The following is a 15,689-nucleotide window of genomic DNA, read 5'->3' as shown; positions in this document are numbered from 1 at the left end:
ATTTTTAGGGTATACCCCCCCCGTATCGATATTTTCCACCAAAAATTGATTTTTTCGAAATCAAACTAAGTATACCAGCGACTTATTCTGATCATCTAGATTACGAAAACACCGGGTTATAACAGGATCCGAGCAGAACTAAGGGAATGAGAGCACTTTGAAAATCCTGAAAAAGTCGTTTTCGACGTCCGTTTTTGAGGCCAAAAATGGGCATCAAAAATGCCATATCTCAGCTATTAGAAGAGCTACGACCTTGCGGATGGTCTCGTTGGAATCAGAATGACGAAGTTAAGACAAAACCGTTGGAATTTTCCCGATAGCTGCCATAGAAGCCGAGATATCGACCTTCAAAGTTTGGGTTTTTTCATTTTTAGGGTATACCCCCCCCGTATCGATATTTTCCACCAAAAATTGATTTTTTCGAAATCAAACTAAGTATACCAGCGACTTATTCTGATCATCTAGATTACGAAAACACCGGGTTATAACAGGATCCGAGCAGAACTAAGGGAATGAGAGCACTTTGAAAATCCTGAAAAAGTCGTTTTCGACGTCCGTTTTTGAGGCCAAAATAGGCATATCTCAGCTATTAGAAGAGCTACGACCTTGCGGATGGTCTCGTTGGAATCAGAATGACGAAACTAAGACAAAACCGTTGGAATTTTCCCGATAGCTCCCATAGAAGCCGAGATATCGACCTTCAAAGTTTGGGTTTTTTCATTTTTAGGGTATACCCCCCCGTATCGATATTTTCCACCAAAAATTAATTTTTTCGAAATCAAACTAAGTATACCAGCGACTTATTCTGATCATCTAGATTACGAAAACACCGGGTTATAACAAGATCCGAGCAGAACTAAGGGAATGAGAGCACTTTGAAAATCCTGAAAAAGTCGTTTTCGACGTCCGTTTTTGAGGCCAAAAATGGGCATCAAAAATGCCATATCTCAGCTATTAGAAGAGCTACGACCTTGCGGATGGTCTCGTTGGAATCAGAATGACGAAACTAAGACAAAACCGTTGGAATTTTCCCGATAGCTCCCATAGAAGCCGAGATATCGACCTTCAAAGTTTGGGTTTTTTCATTTTTCGGGTATACCCCCCCGTATCGATATTTTCCACCAAAAATTGATTTTTTCGAAATCAAACTAAGTATACCAGCGACTTATTCTGATCATCTAAATTACGAAAACACCGGGTTATAACAGGATCCGAGCAGAACTAAGGGAATGAGAGCACTTTGAAAATCCTGAAAAAGTCGTTTTCGACGTCCGTTTTTGAGGCCAAAAATGGGCATCAAAAATGCCATATCTCAGCTATTAGAAGAGCTACGACCTTGCGGATGGTCTCGTTGGAATCAAAATGACGAAACTAAGACAAAACCGTTGGAATTTTCCCGATAGCTGCTACAGAAGCCGAGATATCGACCTTCAAAGTTTGGGTTTTTTCATTTTTCGGGTATACCCCCCCGTATCGATATTTTCCACCAAAAATTGATTTTTTCGAAATCAAACTAAGTATACCAGCGACTTATTCTGATCATCTAGATTACGAAAACACCGGGTTATAACAGGATCCCAGCAGAACTAAGGGAATGAGAGCACTTTGAAAATCCTGAAAAAGTCGTTTTCGACGTCCGTTTTTGAGGCCAAAAATGGGCATCAAAAATGCCATATCTCAGCTATTAGAAGAGCTACGACCTTGCGGATTGTCTCGTTGGAATCAGAATGACGAAACTAAGACAAAACCGTTGGAATTTTCCCGATAGCTGCTACAGAAGCCGAGATATCGACCTTCAAAGTTTGGGTTTTTTCATTTTTCGGGTGTACCCCCCCGTATCGATTTTTTTCACCAAAAATTGATTTTTTCGAAATCAAACTAAGTATACCAGCGACTTATTCTGATCATCTAGATTACGAAAACACCGGGTTATAACAGGATCCGAGCAGAACTAAGGGAATGAGAGCACTTTGAAAATCCTGAAAAAGTCGTTTTCGACGTCCGTTTTTGAGGCCAAAAATGGGCATCAAAAATGCCATATATCAGCTATTAGAAGAGCTACGACCTTGCGGATGGTCTCGTTGGAATAAAAATGACGAAACTAAGACAAAACCGTTGGAATTTTCCCGATAGCTGCTACAGAAGCCGAGATATCGACCTTCAAAGTTTGGGTTTTTTCATTTTTCGGGTATACCCCCCCGTATCGATATTTTCCACCAAAAATTGATTTTTTCGAAATCAAACTAAGTATACCAGCGACTTATTCTGATCATCTAGATTACGAAAACACCGGGTTATAACAGGATCCGAGCAGAACTAAGGGAATGAGAGCACTTTGAAAATCCTGAAAAAGTCGTTTTCGACGTCCGTTTTTGAGGCCAAAAATGGGCATCAAAAATGCCATATATCAGCTATTAGAAGAGCTACGACCTTGCGGATGGTCTCGTTGGAATAAAAATGACGAAACTAAGACAAAACCGTTGGAATTTTCCCGATAGCTGCTACAGAAGCCGAGATATCGACCTTCAAAGTTTGGGTTTTTTCATTTTTCGGGTATACCCCCCCGTATCGATATTTTCCACCAAAAATTGATTTTTTCGAAATCAAACTAAGTATACCAGCGACTTATTCTGATCATCTAGATTACGAAAACACCGGGTTATAACAGGATCCGAGCAGAACTAAGGGAATGAGAGCACTTTGAAAATCCTGAAAAAGTCGTTTTCGACGTCCGTTTTTGAGGCCAAAAATGGGCATCAAAAATGCCATATCTCAGCTATTAGAAGAGCTACGACCTTGCGGATGGTCTCGTTGGAATCAGAATGACGAAACTAAGACAAAACCGTTGGAATTTTCCCGATAGCTCCCATAGAAGCCGAGATATCGACCTTCAAAGTTTGGGTTTTTTCATTTTTAGGGTATACCCCCCCGTATCGATATTTTCCACCAAAAATTAATTTTTTCGAAATCAAACTAAGTATACCAGCGACTTATTCTGATCATCTAGATTACGAAAACACCGGGTTATAACAAGATCCGAGCAGAACTAAGGGAATGAGAGCACTTTGAAAATCCTGAAAAAGTCGTTTTCGACGTCCGTTTTTGAGGCCAAAAATGGGCATCAAAAATGCCATATCTCAGCTATTAGAAGAGCTACGACCTTGCGGATGGTCTCGTTGGAATCAGAATGACGAAACTAAGACAAAACCGTTGGAATTTTCCCGATAGCTCCCATAGAAGCCGAGATATCGACCTTCAAAGTTTGGGTTTTTTCATTTTTCGGGTATACCCCCCCGTATCGATATTTTCCACCAAAAATTGATTTTTTCGAAATCAAACTAAGTATACCAGCGACTTATTCTGATCATCTAAATTACGAAAACACCGGGTTATAACAGGATCCGAGCAGAACTAAGGGAATGAGAGCACTTTGAAAATCCTGAAAAAGTCGTTTTCGACGTCCGTTTTTGAGGCCAAAAATGGGCATCAAAAATGCCATATCTCAGCTATTAGAAGAGCTACGACCTTGCGGATGGTCTCGTTGGAATCAAAATGACGAAACTAAGACAAAACCGTTGGAATTTTCCCGATAGCTGCTACAGAAGCCGAGATATCGACCTTCAAAGTTTGGGTTTTTTCATTTTTCGGGTATACCCCCCCGTATCGATATTTTCCACCAAAAATTGATTTTTTCGAAATCAAACTAAGTATACCAGCGACTTATTCTGATCATCTAGATTACGAAAACACCGGGTTATAACAGGATCCCAGCAGAACTAAGGGAATGAGAGCACTTTGAAAATCCTGAAAAAGTCGTTTTCGACGTCCGTTTTTGAGGCCAAAAATGGGCATCAAAAATGCCATATCTCAGCTATTAGAAGAGCTACGACCTTGCGGATTGTCTCGTTGGAATCAGAATGACGAAACTAAGACAAAACCGTTGGAATTTTCCCGATAGCTGCTACAGAAGCCGAGATATCGACCTTCAAAGTTTGGGTTTTTTCATTTTTCGGGTATACCCCCCCGTATCGATTTTTTTCACCAAAAATTGATTTTTTCGAAATCAAACTAAGTATACCAGCGACTTTTTCTGATCATCTAGATTACGAAAACACCGGGTTATAACAGGATCCGAGCAGAACTAAGGGAATCAGAGCACTTTGAAAATCCTGAAAAAGTCGTTTTCGACGTCCGTTTTTGAGGCCAAAAATGGGCATCAAAAATGCCATATCTCAGCTATTAGAAGAGCTACGACCTTGCGGATTGTCTCGTTGGAATCAGAATGACGAAACTAAGACAAAACCGTTGGAATTTTCCCGATAGCTGCTACAGAAGCCGAGATATCGACCTTCAAAGTTTGGGTTTTTTCATTTTTCGGGTATACCCCCCCGTATCGATTTTTTTCACCAAAAATTGATTTTTTCGAAATCAAACTAAGTATACCAGCGACTTATTCTGATCATCTAGATTACGAAAACACCTGGTTATAACAAGATCCGAGCAGAACTAAGGGAATGAGAGCACTTTGAAAATCCTGAAAAAGTCGTTTTCGACGTCCGTTTTTGAGGCCAAAAATGGGCATCAAAAATGCCATATCTCAGCTATTAGAAGAGCTACGACCTTGCGGATGGTCTCGTTGGAATCAAAATGACGAAACTAAGACAAAACCGTTGGAATTTTCCCGATAGCTCCCATAGAAGCCGAGATATCGACCTTCAAAGTTTGGGTTTTTTCATTTTTCGGGTATACCCCCCCGTATCGATATTTTCCACCAAAAATTGATTTTTTCGAAATCAAACTAAGTATACCAGCGACTTATTCTGATCATCTAAATTACGAAAACACCGGGTTATAACAGGATCCGAGCAGAACTAAGGGAATGAGAGCACTTTGAAAATCCTGAAAAAGTCGTTTTCGACGTCCGTTTTTGAGGCCAAAAATGGGCATCAAAAATGCCATATCTCAGCTATTAGAAGAGCTACGACCTTGCGGATGGTCTCGTTGGAATCAAAATGACGAAACTAAGACAAAACCGTTGGAATTTTCCCGATAGCTCCCATAGAAGCCGAGATATCGACCTTCAAAGTTTGGGTTTTTTCATTTTTCGGGTATACCCCCCCGTATCGATATTTTCCACCAAAAATTGATTTTTTCGAAATCAAACTAAGTATACCAGCGACTTATTCTGATCATCTAGATTACGAAAACACCGGGTTATAACAAGATCCGAGCAGAACTAAGGGAATGAGAGCACTTTGAAAATCCTGAAAAAGTCGTTTTCGACGTCCGTTTTTGAGGCCAAAAATGGGCATCAAAAATGCCATATCTCAGCTATTAGAAGAGCTACGACCTTGCGGATGGTCTCGTTGGAATCAGAATGACGAAACTAAGACAAAACCGTTGGAATTTTCCCGATAGCTCCCATAGAAGCCGAGATATCGACCTTCAAAGTTTGGGTTTTTTCATTTTTCGGGTATACCCCCCCGTATCGATTTTTTTCGCCAAAAATTGATTTTTTCGAAATCAAACTAAGTATACCAGCGACTTATTCTGATCATCTAGATTACGAAAACACCGGGTTATAACAAGATCCGAGCAGAACTAAGGGAATGAGAGCACTTTGAAAATCCTGAAAAAGTCGTTTTCGACGTCCGTTTTTGAGGCCAAAAATGGGCATCAAAAATGCCATATCTCAGCTATTAGAAGAGCTACGACCTTGCGGATGGTCTCGTTGGAATCAAAATGACGAAACTAAGACAAAACCGTTGGAATTTTCCCGATAGCTGCTACAGAAGCCGAGATATCGACCTTCAAAGTTTGGGTTTTTTCATTTTTCGGGTATACCCCCCCGTATCGATTTTTTTCACCAAAAATTGATTTTTTCGAAATCAAACTAAGTATACCAGCGACTTATTCTGATCATCTAGATTACGAAAACACCGGGTTATAACAGGATCCGAGCAGAACTAAGGGAATGAGAGCACTTTGAAAATCCTGAAAAAGTCGTTTTCGACGTCCGTTTTTGAGGCCAAAAATGGGCATCAAAAATGCCATATCTCAGCTATTAGAAGAGCTACGACCTTGCGGATGGTCTCGTTGGAATCAAAATGACGAAACTAAGACAAAACCGTTGGAATTTTCCCGATAGCTGCCATAGAAGCCGAGATATCGACCTTCAAAGTTTGGGTTTTTTCATTTTTAGGGTATACCCCCCCGTATCGATATTTTCCACCGAAGATTGATTTTTTCGAAATCAAACTAAGTATACCAGCGACTTATTCTGATCATCTAGATTACAAAAACACCGGGTTATAACAGGATCCGAGCAGAACTAAGGGAATGAGAGCACTTTGAAAATCCTGAAAAAGGCCTTTTTTGACGTCCGTTTTTGAGGCCAAAAATGGGCATCAAAAATGCCATATCTCAGCTATTAGAAGAGCTACGACCTTGCGGATGGTCTCGTTGGAATCAGAATGACGAAGTTAAGACAAAACCGTTGGAATTTTCCCGATAGCTGCCATAGAAGCCGAGATATCGACCTTCAAAGTTTGGGTTTTTTCATTTTTCGGGTATACCCCCCCGTATCGATATTTTCCACCAAAAATTGATTTTTTCGAAATCAAACTAAGTATACCAGCGACTTATTCTGATCATCTAGATTACGAAAACACCGGGTTATAACAGGATCCGAGCAGAACTAAGGGAATGAGAGCACTTTGAAAATCCTGAAAAAGTCGTTTTCGACGTCCGTTTTTGAGGCCAAAAATGGGCATCAAAAATGCCATATCTCAGCTATTAGAAGAGCTACGACCTTGCGGATGGTCTCGTTGGAATCAGAATGACGAAACTAAGAGAAAACCGTTGGAATTTTCCCGATAGCTCCCATAGAAGCCGAGATATCGACCTTCAAAGTTTGGGTTTTTTCATTTTTCGGGTATACCCCCCCGTATCGATTTTTTTCACCAAAAATTGATTTTTTCGAAATCAAACTAAGTATACCAGCGACTTATTCTGATCATCTAGATTACGAAAACACCGGGTTATAACAGGATCCGAGCAGAACTAAGGGAATGAGAGCACTTTGAAAATCCTGAAAAAGTCGTTTTCGACGTCCGTTTTTGAGGCCAAAAATGGGCATCAAAAATGCCATATCTCAGCTATTAGAAAAGCTACGACCTTGCGGATGGTCTCGTTGGAATCAAAATGACGAAACTAAGACAAAACCGTTGGAATTTTCCCGATAGCTGCTACAGAAGCCGAGATATCGACCTTCAAAGTTTGGGTTTTTTCATTTTTCGGGTATACCCCCCCGTATCGATTTTTTTCACCAAAAATTGATTTTTTCGAAATCAAACTAAGTATACCAGCGACTTATTCTGATCATCTAGATTACGAAAACACCGGGTTATAACAGGATCCGAGCAGAACTAAGGGAATGAGAGCACTTTGAAAATCCTGAAAAAGTCGTTTTCGACGTCCGTTTTTGAGGCCAAAAATGGGCATCAAAAATGCCATATCTCAGCTATTAGAAAAGCTACGACCTTGCGGATGGTCTCGTTGGAATCAAAATGACGAAACTAAGACAAAACCGTTGGAATTTTCCCGATAGCTCCCATAGAAGCCGAGATATCGACCTTCAAAGTTTGGGTTTTTTCATTTTTAGGGTATACCCCCCCGTATCGATATTTTCCACCAAAAATTAATTTTTTCGAAATCAAACTAAGTATACCAGCGACTTATTCTGATCATCTAGATTACGAAAACACCGGGTTATAACAAGATCCGAGCAGAACTAAGGGAATGAGAGCACTTTGAAAATCCTGAAAAAGTCGTTTTCGACGTCCGTTTTTGAGGCCAAAAATGGGCATCAAAAATGCCATATCTCAGCTATTAGAAGAGCTACGACCTTGCAGATGGTCTCGTTGGAATCAAAATGACGAAACTAAGACAAAACCGTTGGAATTTTCCCGATAGCTGCTACAGAAGCCGAGATATCGACCTTCAAAGTTTGGGTTTTTTCATTTTTCGGGTATACCCCCCCGTATCGATTTTTTTCACCAAAAATTGATTTTTTCGAAATCAAACTAAGTATACCAGCGACTTATTCTGATCATCTAGATTACGAAAACACCGGGTTATAACAGGATCCGAGCAGAACTAAGGGAATGAGAGCACTTTGAAAATCCTGAAAAAGTCGTTTTCGACGTCCGTTTTTGAGGCCAAAATAGGCATATCTCAGCTATTAGAAGAGCTACGACCTTGCGGATGGTCTCGTTGGAATCAGAATGACGAAACTAAGACAAAACCGTTGGAATTTTCCCGATAGCTCCCATAGAAGCCGAGATATCGACCTTCAAAGTTTGGGTTTTTTCATTTTTAGGGTATACCCCCCCGTATCGATATTTTCCACCAAAAATTAATTTTTTCGAAATCAAACTAAGTATACCAGCGACTTATTCTGATCATCTAGATTACGAAAACACCGGGTTATAACAAGATCCGAGCAGAACTAAGGGAATGAGAGCACTTTGAAAATCCTGAAAAAGTCGTTTTCGACGTCCGTTTTTGAGGCCAAAAATGGGCATCAAAAATGCCATATCTCAGCTATTAGAAGAGCTACGACCTTGCGGATGGTCTCGTTGGAATCAGAATGACGAAACTAAGACAAAACCGTTGGAATTTTCCCGATAGCTCCCATAGAAGCCGAGATATCGACCTTCAAAGTTTGGGTTTTTTCATTTTTCGGGTATACCCCCCCGTATCGATATTTTCCACCAAAAATTGATTTTTTCGAAATCAAACTAAGTATACCAGCGACTTATTCTGATCATCTAAATTACGAAAACACCGGGTTATAACAGGATCCGAGCAGAACTAAGGGAATGAGAGCACTTTGAAAATCCTGAAAAAGTCGTTTTCGACGTCCGTTTTTGAGGCCAAAAATGGGCATCAAAAATGCCATATCTCAGCTATTAGAAGAGCTACGACCTTGCGGATGGTCTCGTTGGAATCAAAATGACGAAACTAAGACAAAACCGTTGGAATTTTCCCGATAGCTCCCATAGAAGCCGAGATATCGACCTTCAAAGTTTGGGTTTTTTCATTTTTCGGGTATACCCCCCCGTATCGATATTTTCCACCAAAAATTGATTTTTTCGAAATCAAACTAAGTATACCAGCGACTTATTCTGATCATCTAGATTACGAAAACACCGGGTTATAACAAGATCCGAGCAGAACTAAGGGAATGAGAGCACTTTGAAAATCCTGAAAAAGTCGTTTTCGACGTCCGTTTTTGAGGCCAAAAATGGGCATCAAAAATGCCATATCTCAGCTATTAGAAGAGCTACGACCTTGCGGATGGTCTCGTTGGAATCAGAATGACGAAACTAAGACAAAACCGTTGGAATTTTCCCGATAGCTCCCATAGAAGCCGAGATATCGACCTTCAAAGTTTGGGTTTTTTCATTTTTCGGGTATACCCCCCCGTATCGATTTTTTTCGCCAAAAATTGATTTTTTCGAAATCAAACTAAGTATACCAGCGACTTATTCTGATCATCTAGATTACGAAAACACCGGGTTATAACAAGATCCGAGCAGAACTAAGGGAATGAGAGCACTTTGAAAATCCTGAAAAAGTCGTTTTCGACGTCCGTTTTTGAGGCCAAAAATGGGCATCAAAAATGCCATATCTCAGCTATTAGAAGAGCTACGACCTTGCGGATGGTCTCGTTGGAATCAAAATGACGAAACTAAGACAAAACCGTTGGAATTTTCCCGATAGCTGCTACAGAAGCCGAGATATCGACCTTCAAAGTTTGGGTTTTTTCATTTTTCGGGTATACCCCCCCGTATCGATTTTTTTCACCAAAAATTGATTTTTTCGAAATCAAACTAAGTATACCAGCGACTTATTCTGATCATCTAGATTACGAAAACACCGGGTTATAACAGGATCCGAGCAGAACTAAGGGAATGAGAGCACTTTGAAAATCCTGAAAAAGTCGTTTTCGACGTCCGTTTTTGAGGCCAAAAATGGGCATCAAAAATGCCATATCTCAGCTATTAGAAGAGCTACGACCTTGCGGATGGTCTCGTTGGAATCAGAATGACGAAACTAAGACAAAACCGTTGGAATTTTCCCGATAGCTCCCATAGAAGCCGAGATATCGACCTTCAAAGTTTGGGTTTTTTCATTTTTAGGGTATACCCCCCCGTATCGATATTTTCCACCAAAAATTTATTTTTTTCGAAATCAAACTAAGTATACCAGCGACTTATTCTGATCATCTAGATTACGAAAACACCGGGTTATAACAGGATCCGAGCAGAACTAAGGGAATGAGAGCACTTTGAAAATCCTGAAAAAGTCGTTTTCGACGTCCGTTTTTGAGGCCAAAAATGGGCATCAAAAATGCCATATCTCAGCTATTAGAAGAGCTACGACCTTGCGGATGGTCTCGTTGGAATCAAAATGACGAAACTAAGACAAAACCGTTGGAATTTTCCCGATAGCTGCTACAGAAGCCGAGATATCGACCTTCAAAGTTTGGGTTTTTTCATTTTTCGGGTATACCCCCCCGTATCGATTTTTTTCACCAAAAATTGATTTTTTCGAAATCAAACTAAGTATACCAGCGACTTATTCTGATCATCTAGATTACGAAAACACCGGGTTATAACAGGATCCGAGCAGAACTAAGGGAATGAGAGCACTTTGAAAATCCTGAAAAAGTCGTTTTCGACGTCCGTTTTTGAGGCCAAAAATGGGCATCAAAAATGCCATATCTCAGCTATTAGAAGAGCTACGACCTTGCGGATGGTCTCGTTGGAATCAGAATGACGAAACTAAGACAAAACCGTTGGAATTTTCCCGATAGCTCCCATAGAAGCCGAGATATCGACCTTCAAAGTTTGGGTTTTTTCATTTTTAGGGTATACCCCCCCGTATCGATATTTTCCACCAAAAATTTATTTTTTTCGAAATCAAACTAAGTATACCAGCGACTTATTCTGATCATCTAGATTACGAAAACACCGGGTTATAACAGGATCCGAGCAGAACTAAGGGAATGAGAGCACTTTGAAAATCCTGAAAAAGTCGTTTTCGACGTCCGTTTTTGAGGCCAAAAATGGGCATCAAAAATGCCATATCTCAGCTATTAGAAGAGCTACGACCTTGCGGATGGTCTCGTTGGAATCAAAATGACGAAACTAAGACAAAACCGTTGGAATTTTCCCGATAGCTGCTACAGAAGCCGAGATATCGACCTTCAAAGTTTGGGTTTTTTCATTTTTCGGGTATACCCCCCCGTATCGATTTTTTTCACCAAAAATTGATTTTTTCGAAATCAAACTAAGTATACCAGCGACTTATTCTGATCATCTAGATTACGAAAACACCGGGTTATAACAAGATCCGAGCAGAACTAAGGGAATGAGAGCACTTTGAAAATCCTGAAAAAGTCGTTTTCGACGTCCGTTTTTGAGGCCAAAAATGGGCATCAAAAATGCCATATCTCAGCTATTAGAAGAGCTACGACCTTGCGGATGGTCTCGTTGGAATCAAAATGACGAAACTAAGACAAAACCGTTGGAATTTTCCCGATAGCTGCTACAGAAGCCGAGATATCGACCTTCAAAGTTTGGGTTTTTTCATTTTTCGGGTATACCCCCCCATATCGATATTTTCCACCAAAAATTGATTTTTTCGAAATTAAACTAAGTATACCAGCGACTTATTCTGATCATCTAGATTACGAAAACCGGGTTATAACAGGATCCGAGCAGAACTAAGGGAATGAGAGCACTTTGAAAATCCTGAAAAAGTCGTTTTCGACGTCCGTTTTTGAGGCCAAAAATGGGCATCAAAAATGCCATATCTCAGCTATTAGAAGAGCTACGACCTTGCGGATGGTCTCGTTGGAATCAAAATGACGAAACTAAGACAAAACCGTTGGAATTTTCCCGATAGCTGCTACAGAAGCCGAGATATCGACCTTCAAAGTTTGGGTTTTTTCATTTTTCGGGTATACCCCCCCGTATCGATTTTTTTCACCAAAAATTGATTTTTTCGAAATCAAACTAAGTATACCAGCGACTTATTCTGATCATCTAGATTACGAAAACCGGGTTATAACAGGATCCGAGCAGAACTAAGGGAATGAGAGCACTTTGAAAATCCTGAAAAAGTCGTTTTCGACGTCCGTTTTTGAGGCCAAAAATGGGCATCAAAAATGCCATATCTCAGCTATTAGAAGAGCTACGACCTTGCGGATGGTCTCGTTGGAATCAGAATGACGAAACTAAGACAAAACCGTTGGAATTTTCCCGATAGCTCCCATAGAAGCCGAGATATCGACCTTCAAAGTTTGGGTTTTTTCATTTTTAGGGTATACCCCCCCGTATCGATATTTTCCACCAAAAATTTATTTTTTTCGAAATCAAACTAAGTATACCAGCGACTTATTCTGATCATCTAGATTACGAAAACACCGGGTTATAACAGGATCCGAGCAGAACTAAGGGAATGAGAGCACTTTGAAAATCCTGAAAAAGTCGTTTTCGACGTCCGTTTTTGAGGCCAAAAATGGGCATCAAAAATGCCATATCTCAGCTATTAGAAAAGCTACGACCTTGCGGATGGTCTCGTTGGAATCAGAATGACGAAACTAAGACAAAACCGTTGGAATTTTCCCGATAGCTCCCATAGAAGCCGAGATATCGACCTTCAAAGTTTGGGTTTTTTCATTTATCGGGTATACCCCCCCGTATCGATTTTTTTCGCCAAAAATTGTTTTTTTCGAAATCAAACTAAGTATACCAGCGACTTATTCTGATCATCTAGATTACGAAAACACCGGGTTATAACAGGATCCGAGCAGAACTAAGGGAATGAGAGCACTTTGAAAATCCTGAAAAAGTCGTTTTCGACGTCCGTTTTTGAGGCCAAAAATGGGCATCAAAAATGCCATATCTCAGCTATTAGAAAAGCTACGACCTTGCGGATGGTCTCGTTGGAATCAGAATGACGAAACTAAGAGAAAACCGTTGGAATTTTCCCGATAGCTCCCATAGAAGCCGAGATATCGACCTTCAAAGTTTGGGTTTTTTCATTTTTCGGGTATACCCCCCCATATCGATATTTTCCACCAAAAATTGATTTTTTCGAAATTAAACTAAGTATACCAGCGACTTATTCTGATCATCTAGATTACGAAAACCGGGTTATAACAGGATCCGAGCAGAACTAAGGGAATGAGAGCACTTTGAAAATCCTGAAAAAGTCGTTTTCGACGTCCGTTTTTGAGGCCAAAAATGGGCATCAAAAATGCCATATCTCAGCTATTAGAAGAGCTACGACCTTGCGGATGGTCTCGTTGGAATCAAAATGACGAAACTAAGACAAAACCGTTGGAATTTTCCCGATAGCTGCTACAGAAGCCGAGATATCGACCTTCAAAGTTTGGGTTTTTTCATTTTTCGGGTATACCCCCCCGTATCGATTTTTTTCACCAAAAATTGATTTTTTCGAAATCAAACTAAGTATACCAGCGACTTATTCTGATCATCTAGATTACGAAAACCGGGTTATAACAGGATCCGAGCAGAACTAAGGGAATGAGAGCACTTTGAAAATCCTGAAAAAGTCGTTTTCGACGTCCGTTTTTGAGGCCAAAAATGGGCATCAAAAATGCCATATCTCAGCTATTAGAAGAGCTACGACCTTGCGGATGGTCTCGTTGGAATCAGAATGACGAAACTAAGACAAAACCGTTGGAATTTTCCCGATAGCTCCCATAGAAGCCGAGATATCGACCTTCAAAGTTTGGGTTTTTTCATTTTTAGGGTATACCCCCCCGTATCGATATTTTCCACCAAAAATTTATTTTTTTCGAAATCAAACTAAGTATACCAGCGACTTATTCTGATCATCTAGATTACGAAAACACCGGGTTATAACAGGATCCGAGCAGAACTAAGGGAATGAGAGCACTTTGAAAATCCTGAAAAAGTCGTTTTCGACGTCCGTTTTTGAGGCCAAAAATGGGCATCAAAAATGCCATATCTCAGCTATTAGAAGAGCTACGACCTTGCGGATGGTCTCGTTGGAATCAAAATGACGAAACTAAGACAAAACCGTTGGAATTTTCCCGATAGCTGCTACAGAAGCCGAGATATCGACCTTCAAAGTTTGGGTTTTTTCATTTTTCGGGTATACCCCCCCGTATCGATTTTTTTCACCAAAAATTGATTTTTTCGAAATCAAACTAAGTATACCAGCGACTTATTCTGATCATCTAGATTACGAAAACACCGGGTTATAACAGGATCCGAGCAGAACTAAGGGAATGAGAGCACTTTGAAAATCCTGAAAAAGTCGTTTTCGACGTCCGTTTTTGAGGCCAAAAATGGGCATCAAAAATGCCATATCTCAGCTATTAGAAGAGCTACGACCTTGCCGATGGTCTCGTTAGATTCAAAACGACGAAAATAAGAGAAAATTGTTGGAGTTATCTCGAATGAGCCAGTGGGAGCCGAGATATCGAACTCGAAAGTTTGGGAATTTCAATTTTGGTTGGGTACCCCGCCGTATCGATTTTTTCACCAAAAACACACAACACCAACGTATTATTCATTTATTTATAACACATACCGGAATAAATTTATAGTTTTGATTGTAATTTTATTATTAATTTAATACATTTAATCTTAATGGGACACCCTGTTTTTTATTTTATATGTTTTATTTATTTATTTATGGTTTATTTGGTTTTAAGTTTTGAGGAAGACAGAACTTCCGAACCTAGTCTAAGAAACGCCCTAAAGCCTCCTAACTCAAGCGGGAATCGATAGAGGCATTGCATCCTCTATCTTATTCCCAAATTTAGAAATTATTAAAAAATAGAGACACTACATTTTTATTTATTTAATTTGTAATTAATTAATTAATTAATTTTTTTGATAAATTAGTGCAATTTTAAATTTAAAAATGTAATTAAATTTAGTTTATAAGAGAATTATTTTAATAATAAAATAAGAAATTTTGTTAGAAAAAATGAAATTCCTGATTCAAAGAGGCATTTCCACCTCAATGTCATCAGGAACACCCTCTAACTTATCTAATGAAAAATGGTTTGCAATTTGGCTTCATAAAGGTTCACTTTGACAGGGTGTTTCATTTGTGTTTAATATCTATAAAAAAAGAACCTTTGCAGACTTAAAATATTAGTTCCATCCAAACACGAAATACAATAAAATACAATATACAATAAAGCAAGACTCCCATAGATCCGAAACAACCGACGGAAACATACGACGACCGCGACCCGACCGTAACCGAACAAACCCGACACCGCACAATTGTCACTTGTCACTCGCGAACTGACCCGATGGCGACCGACCTAAACCCGAAAAAAAACGAAGTAAAGATCGACGCCGGGCGACGATTCCGGCGGATCATCAGACGCGACGACGAAGATCACGGACGCTGATCGACGGATTTCAGCGGATCTTCAATAACGCGCGCGGAGGGAGATCGACGTCGATCGGCGAATGGGTTTCGACGGATCTCCATCATCATCAGGAAAACCGATCGGTGGTGGTAGTGGGAGATCGACGCTGGCGACGGATCCAGCGGATCACACTCCACAAACGAGGAAAGGCGGGAGTTACCAATCAATAGTG

General features: G+C 40.0%; 1 long non-coding RNA gene across 5 annotated transcripts in view; it reads right to left on the bottom strand.

Annotated features, from left to right (window-relative positions):
• Positions 1-15,095, bottom strand: part of LOC126747983 (uncharacterized) — an 81,625-nt gene extending 66,530 nt beyond the window's left edge. The window contains exons 1-6 of one of the 5 annotated variants that reach the window (XR_007664565.1): positions 13,729-15,095; positions 6,905-13,002; positions 6,081-6,173; positions 4,986-5,715; positions 2,159-3,160; positions 253-1,063 (exon numbers count right to left, since the gene is read on the bottom strand). This is a non-coding gene — a long non-coding RNA (uncharacterized LOC126747983). Of the gene's footprint in view, positions 1-252; positions 1,064-2,158; positions 3,161-4,713; positions 6,174-6,904; positions 13,003-13,728 lie in introns of all 5 variants that reach the window. The other 4 variants (XR_007664567.1, XR_007664566.1, XR_007664568.1 and 1 more) reach the window with 4 other exon arrangements.
• Between the last annotated feature and the right edge of the window lie 594 nt (positions 15,096-15,689).

The sequence above is a fragment of the Anthonomus grandis genome, chromosome 20, assembly GCF_022605725.1.
Source record: "Anthonomus grandis grandis chromosome 20, icAntGran1.3, whole genome shotgun sequence".
Taxonomy (NCBI): domain Eukaryota; kingdom Metazoa; phylum Arthropoda; class Insecta; order Coleoptera; family Curculionidae; genus Anthonomus; species Anthonomus grandis.
Note: the sequence above shows the minus strand (reverse complement) of the source record. Positions and strands in the feature narration are given on the sequence as shown.